The sequence below is a fragment of the Symphalangus syndactylus genome, chromosome 4 (genome assembly GCF_028878055.3).
Source record: "Symphalangus syndactylus isolate Jambi chromosome 4, NHGRI_mSymSyn1-v2.1_pri, whole genome shotgun sequence".
In the NCBI taxonomy this organism is placed as follows: Eukaryota; Metazoa; Chordata; class Mammalia; order Primates; family Hylobatidae; genus Symphalangus; species Symphalangus syndactylus.
The window spans coordinates 138,941,793-138,951,146 of NC_072426.2; positions in this window are offsets into that span (position 1 = coordinate 138,941,793).

Here is a 9,354-nt window from a genome sequence, read left to right on the forward strand (position 1 = left end):
AGTTTGAGCTATGGCAAGTATACTTGCTCTTGTGTCTTTTGAATAGAAAAAGAGTGTTTACTCCAGGCACCTCTTATCTGCTAAGCCAACTTGTTCAATCTCAGTTATGGCCTTTATAATCACACTGGCTGTGTGCTGAGGTTGCAGGGAGGCAAGAAGTTGGGAAGAGAGAGAGAAAAAGAGAGAAGACAGGATACATAAACATTGCCTGACCAAGGACTCAGGTAGTGTGGCCATTCTACTCCACTTGCACGATGTCCTAAGTGCTTTAAGTTGATTCAATAAGCTGTGTGATTTGAGTGTCTTAACTTGTTCAGTGAATCTTTCTCGGATGGTTTGTCTAATAGTAATAAACTAAGAGGCTATAATATCGTGTCAATCTTCTATTGAGACAATAAGTTTACACAGAGAATAAAAGAGAGATGGAAGGAACATTAGAGAATACCTACTTCAATTCTAGTATTTTATACCATAGGAATATATAACCATGGAGGGATTTAAAAATTTGTGGCTAATCATGTCTGAAGCATATGTAATATAACAGTAATTCTAGCACTTTATTTTAAAACTGGTATTAGTCCATTATCTGTACATAATAAAGGGAAACAAGTTGGAGTTTTAAAAACATTTTAGTTACAATTCGTATGATGATTCTGTTCCTTCTATAATACAGGGTATTACTTTCTGATGAGGGTATGCTGTCTGACGATTTATTATTTTTTTCTGACATCCTTATACAATGCCTTTACTCCATAAAATCAGAACTATTTCGTCTGTCTTATATTCAAATTGTGGAAACTTCAGGGAAAGAAATCTGATTTGTAGTTAGAGATGTGTTCTGGTCAAGACAGCTCAGTAATTTCATGCATTGCTCTAAACACACAGCAATGATAGATAAATTTAAAAAGCGTTAACCCAAAACGAAACAGATAAATCTTATTATTGACCAATGATAGGAGGGCTGACCTATTGGGCTTTGGATACACAAACCTGTAGGAGTAGTTTTGAACTCTGTTCCCACAAGGTAAAGTGAACAGGGATGAGGACTTTATATGCTATTTTAATTCTGCAAATAGGAGGCTCTACATGCATGAAAGAAGGCTTTGAAAACAACCATGGTTTCTGATAGCTTCTATGGCTACAGATTTTAGTAAGCCATAGACTTAGAGGGCCCACAGAGACACTTGATCATGAATAAACCAAGATGCCCACATGCTGTGTGTCCAGATCTCACATATGGCTGTAGGATAGGTGACCCAAAATACCACTACAAGACCTGCTACTAGAGAGACATCCCTTGGATTGGATGGAAGAAGCATAGACGAAACACGCATAAGATCAAAGTTATAGAAATTCTCTGATCCAAACTAAGCCCATAAACAGAATTCTAAAATTCATGAAGAAACTTAATAATAAGCAAGATAATAAACAAATTATGTAGTAAGCACATAAACTCATTGTAGATAAAATTAATTTTAAGGAACAAGTTTATAGTATGTATATTTAGATGCTCTCTGCAATAGGCCAACTGGTCCTAAACTAGCCACCCAGCTTAAGTAACTATGAAATAGGACAAAATATATAAAATTATTGCTTTCAGCCTTGTGATTAAAGGTGTAAGACAGTGATTCCCAGTGGTGGGCAGCATACGAGGCAAGCTGTATGGTGTCCCTGACTTTCTGTTTGGAGATACTTTCTAATCTACTGTGCAAGCATGCAGAACTCAAATAAAGCACAGAGTGTTCGCTGAGTTGAAGTGCAGAGATCAGAGTTTGGGCTAGTGAAACAGCTGGGATGTATGAAGAAAGTTGTCAGAGAGAACACTGCAAAAAGAAGGAATTCATGAAATCTAAATTATACATTCTCAGGGCAAGACTCCACAGGAATAGGTAATAAATAAATAAAGAGAAAGAAAACCTACCAGGAAGCTAAGAACACAGCAACTTCAATAGCTTGCAAAGGGCTGGAAGCTATTGCAAGCTTTAATTTCAACCAACTGGATGGAGGAATATCGGGAGACACTTGGGATTTCAGTAGAAGTTTCAGGCAGGCCGTCACTTAGGAATAGGGCTAATGTATCCCTAGAGCAAAGGCAACTCTAGATCATGCTAACAATGTTTGAAAACAAGCCTTGAAAGGATTGAGCAGAGCTACACAAGAATGAACTGCCTATCAGAACAAAACAAAAGTTAAGGAAGACAACAAAATTCAGACATGCAACAAGGCAGTACTCATAATGTCCAGCACACAATAGAAATTACTAGATATGTGAAGGAGAGGAGGAAGAAAAAGAAAAAAAAAGTGGTCCATAGCCAGGAGAAAAAGTAGTAAAAAAACAGAGATTCAGCATTATGGAAATGATGGATTTAGCACACAAGGACTAGAGAATAGCTATTGTAAGTATGTTCAAAGAATTAAAGGCAAAATGAGTATAATAAGGGAACAAAAAGGTAATCTCAGCAGAGAAAAGGAAACCATATAAAAGAACCAAACGGAAACCCTTGAATTGAAAAATACAAAATACAAAATGAAAAATACTATTACTTCTACAGCTGTAAACCTTGGTGTCCCTTTGGTTATAAATAAACAATTACATAATCCCTTCTAAGTGAGCATAGAAATGAAAAGTAAATATGAAAATTTAGGTGTTATTCATAAGACTAAGTCCTTGAAATCAAAAGCAAGAAAACAGACAGAAGTTGAGGTAGCTATTCTCTCAGTCCCTCTAACTGACCACAGGGCTTTGTGTCTCTGTTTTCATCTCTATACGTGTTTCAAACTCTCTCTCTCCCCGTAGCATGATTTTCTCTGCAAACATGGTTGTCCCATATCATCCAAGTTTAAAGATTCAGTTGCAGTATAAGCTAAGGAAATTATTTTCTCTTAATTTCAATTCCAAACTCCTATGAAAAAGAATCTAAGTGATCAAACCGAGGTCAGGTATTTATACCTGTTTTAATTTTCTACAGCTCTGGGGACCAATTAGTGCTATCTGAACAAACATGACCACCAATGCCACTTGCAAAGATTTTTTTTCTGAAAGAAAGAACACTCATTGAGTGAGCCTACCCTACAAATCAGCATTACATGGACATCAATATACTTCGGTAGTTAGTTCTAAAAAGTAAAATATGCATTTAATACCTTTTTAAAATTAGATACAGTAAATACCATATTATCTGTATTGGCAGACTTTAAACCTTTTATAAAGTACAGGAAATTACCATGTTCTTATAAAAGTTAAAAAAAATTTATACAGTAAAATGAATAATCAATCTTTGTGTATTTATTTTTTTATTAAGAAGATAAAGATTATGCTTCCTTTCCTTGGGCATAATGACTATATAAACCACTTACTACATCTTCATGTCAAATGACCCTGTGTTCTAGGGTCTGATTGTCAAATGTAGATAAAAGCAACAGAAAACTAAGGATCATAAATTCTAGTCACACAAGGCTGGAGCTATGGACTTTTCTTAAGCTGGTACATTTGTCTACACTTTGTCTGCAGGGCAGACTGCAATCCCTTGCTGTATGGCTTTTGAACCTAATAAGAAGCTAGTAAATACCCTGGGTTACCAAAGAAAGACTTATTCTAAAGCATGGGGGAATAAAGGAGACATACTGCTGACTTCCTGATTCTCCTCTTTGTTCTTGTTTCATTGATCGGAAAAAAAAATAGAGGATGTCAGAAAAAGTTGAAACCTATTCATGGTTGTGAAACTCTCTAAGAGCAACCTTCAAAAAAGAACTAATAGGAATTAGGGTTTAGAGATAATATGTAGACATTTAAGTAACTAATAAGAAGGGTGGAGGATGGGCATGATGAACAGGGCATGCTGCAGGATTAATTTAAGTAAAGCCCTAGTAGTTTAGGTGAGAAAAGAACATATTCTTAACATCTTTGCTGGTTGGAAAGATGGGCTGTGCAGAGTAAGAAGAGAATTGACATGATTCAATTGTTTTTATGGGTTCAGATGCCCGGAGGAGTGGAGACTTGGGGCTACAATTTTAAAGGACGGGTGAGATTCAATCATTTTGGCCTCACTATTTTGCCATGCTTACCGTCTGAGATCACTTCCCCTTTAAAATTTTTTTTTTATTCTGTTTAGCTTTGCTTTGTTTGCATGTTCAGCAATGCTGGGCATTATGGCTTCATTTGGCACTAACAGTGACCCTCAACTGTAAACGGAATGTAACACTGCCCTTTTGTGAATCACTTTGGGCTCCTCTTATTTTGCAAATGGATAGTCTTGACTTCTAATAAAACTTAGGAAATCCTTAGCAAGGGCTTTATTGTCTTATTAAAACTCCAGTAATTAGGGAAATCGGTCAGCCATCATCTCACTTTTGTGTGTGTGCTCTCCCACTATGCCAATTTGTCCATTCACCCATGGATTTGACATGTTCACAGGAATTTCTGCCTAGAGCAGTGAGAAAGTTGAAGCATGGATTCTTATTAGACTGATAAAATTAGACAGGACAAACCACTTAGAAAAATTCATTAGGAAATAACACTGCGTAAGAAAAGAAACGAGTAATTATTCTATAATCGTTCTGTTATCCTATAGCAGGCTTTTAAGAAAACAACTGACTTGTTAAGTGTCAAAGCATTTATTTTTAAACAAATTATTCTCTCCACTCAGTGAAACTTACTGATATGTCAATATAAAATATGGCCATCTTTTTAGAGCAAAGGATGATATCCAAGTTGCATTATAATCTGCCTGTTACTGTTACAGTCGTTATCATGATAATTTCTATTTCTATACTTGTACCTAATATATGGTTTTCAAAGCATTATCAAATAACACAAATAGCTAACAACAAGTGAAAAATTTTAAAATTATAGTGCATGAAGTTAAATATTTTCAAAGAATGTTAATTGATAGAAAAAATGCTTTTCATAAAATTATGATTAAAAATAAGTACACAATTCTAAATGCAACATGATGCTAATTATATATGTGTATATATATCTATTACTATCTTGTTTTAGTTTTTATATATATATATGTATTTCTCTACCTATAAATACATCTATATAGTCTAGAAAGTTATACAGTTGACCCTTGTATAACACAGGGGTCAGGAGCACTGGCCCCAGTACAGTAAAAAATCCACACATAACTTTTGACTTCCCAGAAACTTAACTACTAATAGCCTCCTGTTGACCCGAAGCCTTAGCAATGACTTAAACAGTCAATTAACATATATTCTGTATGTGGTATATACTAGGTACTGTATTCTTTCAATAACTTAAGCTAGAGAAAAGCTTAAGAAGATTATAAGGAAAAGAAAATATATTTACTATTCATTAAGTGGAAGTGGATCATCATAAAGGTCTTCACCCTTGTAGTCTTCAAGTTGAGTAGATTAAGACGAGGGAGAGGAGGTGCTGTTCTTGCTGTCTCAGGGGTGGCAGAGGAGGAAGAGGTGGAGGAGGAGGAACGGGAGGCAGGAGAGGCAGGCACACTCAGTGTAACTTTTATTTAAACAACTCCATGTATAAGTTGACCCAAGCAGTTCTAACCTGTGTTGTTCAAGGTTCAACTGTATATCAAATGTTGAAGGTAAACAGTAGAATTTTTATTTTTGTATATGCTTTCTAAATTTTTTATTATCTATTAATATAACCAATGAGCATTTATTTTGTTAAAAAATTATTTATAACTTAACTATAATAACTTCTGCACATTTGCTAATATGATGGTTAAAAGAATGAATCTTAAGAAAGGTGAGTTGAATCCCAATGGCAATCTATTGCTATGTGAGGGTAGCTCAGAACTCTGTCTCCAATGTTTGGCAAAAATAGTCTCCCCTGACTTTTTACCAATGACTTGCTCTCAGATTTAAACCAATACAGTATTACCAACTTTGGATTTGGCAAGTGTAGAGCTCATTTTCCTAATGATTGATAAAATGACGGCTGCTGGTTTTGAGTCTTAGGAAATAGAAATTTGAAAGTGGCCACTCAGGTTCCAATCAAATTCAGACTTATTACAAACTTCTTATTACCCTGGAAAAATTATGAATAATAACTTTGAGTAAGAAAAGCTGGGCTGGCGTGCTGGCTCATGCCTGTAATCCTAGCACTTTGGGAGGCTGAGGGGGGGTGGATCACTTGAGATCACTTGAGATCAGGAGTTCAAGACCAGCCTGGCCAACATGGTGAAACCCTGTCTCTACTAAAAATACAAAAACTTAGCCAGGCTTGGTGACACACGCCTGAAATCCCAGCTACTCAGGAGGCTGAGACAGGATAATCACTTGAACCCGGGAGGCAGAGGTTGTAGTGAGCCAAAATCGTGCTACTGCCCTCCAGCCTGGGTGACAGAGCGAGAGTTTGTCTCAAAAAAAAAAAAAAAAAAAAAAAAAAAAGACCTGCATTGAACCTTAAAGCTGACTGGTGTACAGTTGCATACTGGTACACTGGTACAGCTGACTGGTCCCAGTAGCATAAATTGGGACAATGTGGTCGAGGGGACCCAGATTCCAGCTAGAGAAAGGCCCGCTGGGTCCACAACAAGTCTTAAGATTGTGAAGGGATCCAGAGACTAAAACATGTGGGAATTGCTGCTCTAGATAAACACCTTTATAATAAGCCCACTGCAGCCAGTAGCGAGCTGTGTATCTGACCCTTAATTTTTTTTTTTTTTTTTGAGACAGAGTCTCACTCTGTCGTCAGGCTGGAGTGCAGTGGTGCGATCTCGGCGCATTGCAACTTCTGCCTCCCGGGTTTAAGGGATTCTCCTGCCTCAGCCTCCCGAGTAGCTGGGACTACAGGTGCCAGCCACCACGCCCAGCTAATTTTTGTATTTTTAGTAGAGACGGGGTTTCACCATGTTCGCCAGGCTGGTCTCCATCTCTTGACCTTGCGATACACCTGCCTCGGACTCCCAAAGTGCTGGGATTACAGGCGTGAGCCACCACGCTTGTGTCTTGTGTCTTTTTTTTTTGAGTCTCACTCTGTTTTCCAGGCTGGAGTGCAGTGGCACGATCTCGGCTCACTGCAACCTTGCCTCCCGGGTTCAAGTGATTCTTCTGCCTCAGCCTCCTGAGCAGCTGGATTACAGGCATGCACCACCAAGCCCAGATAATTTTTGTATTTTTAGTACAGACCAGGTTTCACCATATTGGCCAGGCTGGTCTCGAACTCCTGACCTTGTGATCCACCCACCTCAGCCTCCCAAAGTGCTGGGATTACAGGCGTGAGCCACCGTGCCCAGCCACTTTTTTTCTGATACAACAAAAAGTTGCTTCTGTCAAACTATGACTTGGCATTGTAATCCTTATGTAAGATGATAGTCAGATTCATGACAGTAAACAGCCATGTGTAATGCATTGTGTTATGGATGTAAAGAAATAGTTGGAAGGACGTTGTAATTTTTTTTACAGAGTACACTTTTCCGAGCTCTCATTAGAGAGATTTCTCTGAAATTTCAGAATCAGAAAATATTAGGTCTCTGCTTAGTAAGTGATTTGTTTTTATAGATACCACAAATATACAATTTTTCCTGTTTCTGTCTCGGCTTTGGTTTCTTGGAATTTTACCATCTTACTGTTTGCCCCTTCTATCCATTGTTTTGCATACATTTTAGCATAAATTTCCACATGCTGACCTTCTGACTTTTTCTGACTTGGCATGTCACATTGTCACAATTTCTAGATTTATTTTCCACACACACATATACACACAAATGCTTTGGAGGTGAGGTATACACACATATGCAGATAGGTATGCCTGAGGCTTTCACTGGATTTCCACAGTTGTTCCTGCTTTGCTGATGAAGACTCTGAGGACTGATTCATTTAGCCAAGGTCACCTGGCTTGTAAAAATAGCTAGGGTTAGAACAGATCCTAGCTTTTCTTAAAACAATCACACTACCTCTTTCTGTAGCTACTTTCAAAGGAAGCATCAAAAGAAGCCCCTTAACTCATTAATACGAGTAAGGAGCCTTCTCCTTCATGAAATGCACACTAGTGACTCAACAGACTTAAAGTTCTCTAAGTTACCAAAACTTGAAGAATGGGAAATGCCAATATTTTGCGGGTTTTACTGTGATTGCATCTATTCAGCATTAGAAAAATTCTAAATTTCATATTTATTTTATAATTATGTAAATAATGACACAAGAATTCTTTTAAAAGTTCCTTGACAATTTTAATTCTCCAGAAACATAGTTGTTGAAAGTAAGTTCCTTTCATGATACCAGTCCTGTTCCATATCAACTTATGACTTGCTCTCTGGCTGATTGAAATACAGCGTCTAAGACATGCTTTAGCAGCAAAAAATGCAAAGGAGGAAATGTATAGTTTCCTTTTATTTAGAAGGAATATTTGCTTAAGGTAGATAACATTTCTTTTCCAATTACATTTTTCCTTAACATGTACTAGCATACTTACTGAAAAGATATTTTTTCTTATACTATAACCTGTTAAGCATATAAATAATTTGTTGTCAACAATATTAAAACTCTTCTCTGTTGGTAGCAACACATGGGAAAAAGAGAAGGATGAAGCACTCTGAAATCAAATTAGCAAAGGGAAGAAAAGTGAGCTCACTGCAGAAGACCATGTGGTAGCCTTTCTGCTACTGCATTGGTAGATGGTCTCATATCTTTCCTACAATGCCAATACATGATGATTTTTCCTGGAGCTCTTAGGAAACATTCATTGGACAGATAGTTTACTTTTCAAAAAATTAAGATGTATTTTTTGATGGAGTTTGGACCATTTCAAACCTTCACAAGGAATTCATAATTTTTTTTGTTTTCTTTTCTTTTTTTTGAGACGGAGTCTCACTCTGTTGTGCCCAGGCTGGAGTGCAGTGACACGATCTTGGCTCACTGAAACCTCCACCTCCCGGGTTCAAGCGATTCTCGTGCCTTGGCCTCCTGAATAGCTAGCATTACATGCACGTGCCACCACACCCAGCTAATTTTTATATTTTTAGTAGGCAGGGGGGTTTCATCATGTTGGCCAGGCTGGTTTTGAACTCCCGACATCAGGTGATCCACCCACCTCGGCCTCCTAAAGTGCTGGGATTACAGGCGTGAGCCACTGCGCCCAACCAGGAATTCATAATTCTTACCACAGAATCCAAACGGCTCAGTTTGAATTCTGAATATGGCACAGAGGTGGGAATGGTTTACAAACCAGAGGCCATATATTGAGTTTAGATACCCACTGATAAATTAGTGTTTGAGGAGTCAGCAAAATATATCAAAGTCTGACACTATTGGGTTACTCTGTTGAAATCTTTCCATGAAGTTTAAAGACCAGTTTCTAGAAGGTCAGTTGGGGTTGTCCAGCACATAACATTTTCTGTATTTGCATTACTTTGGCTTTGT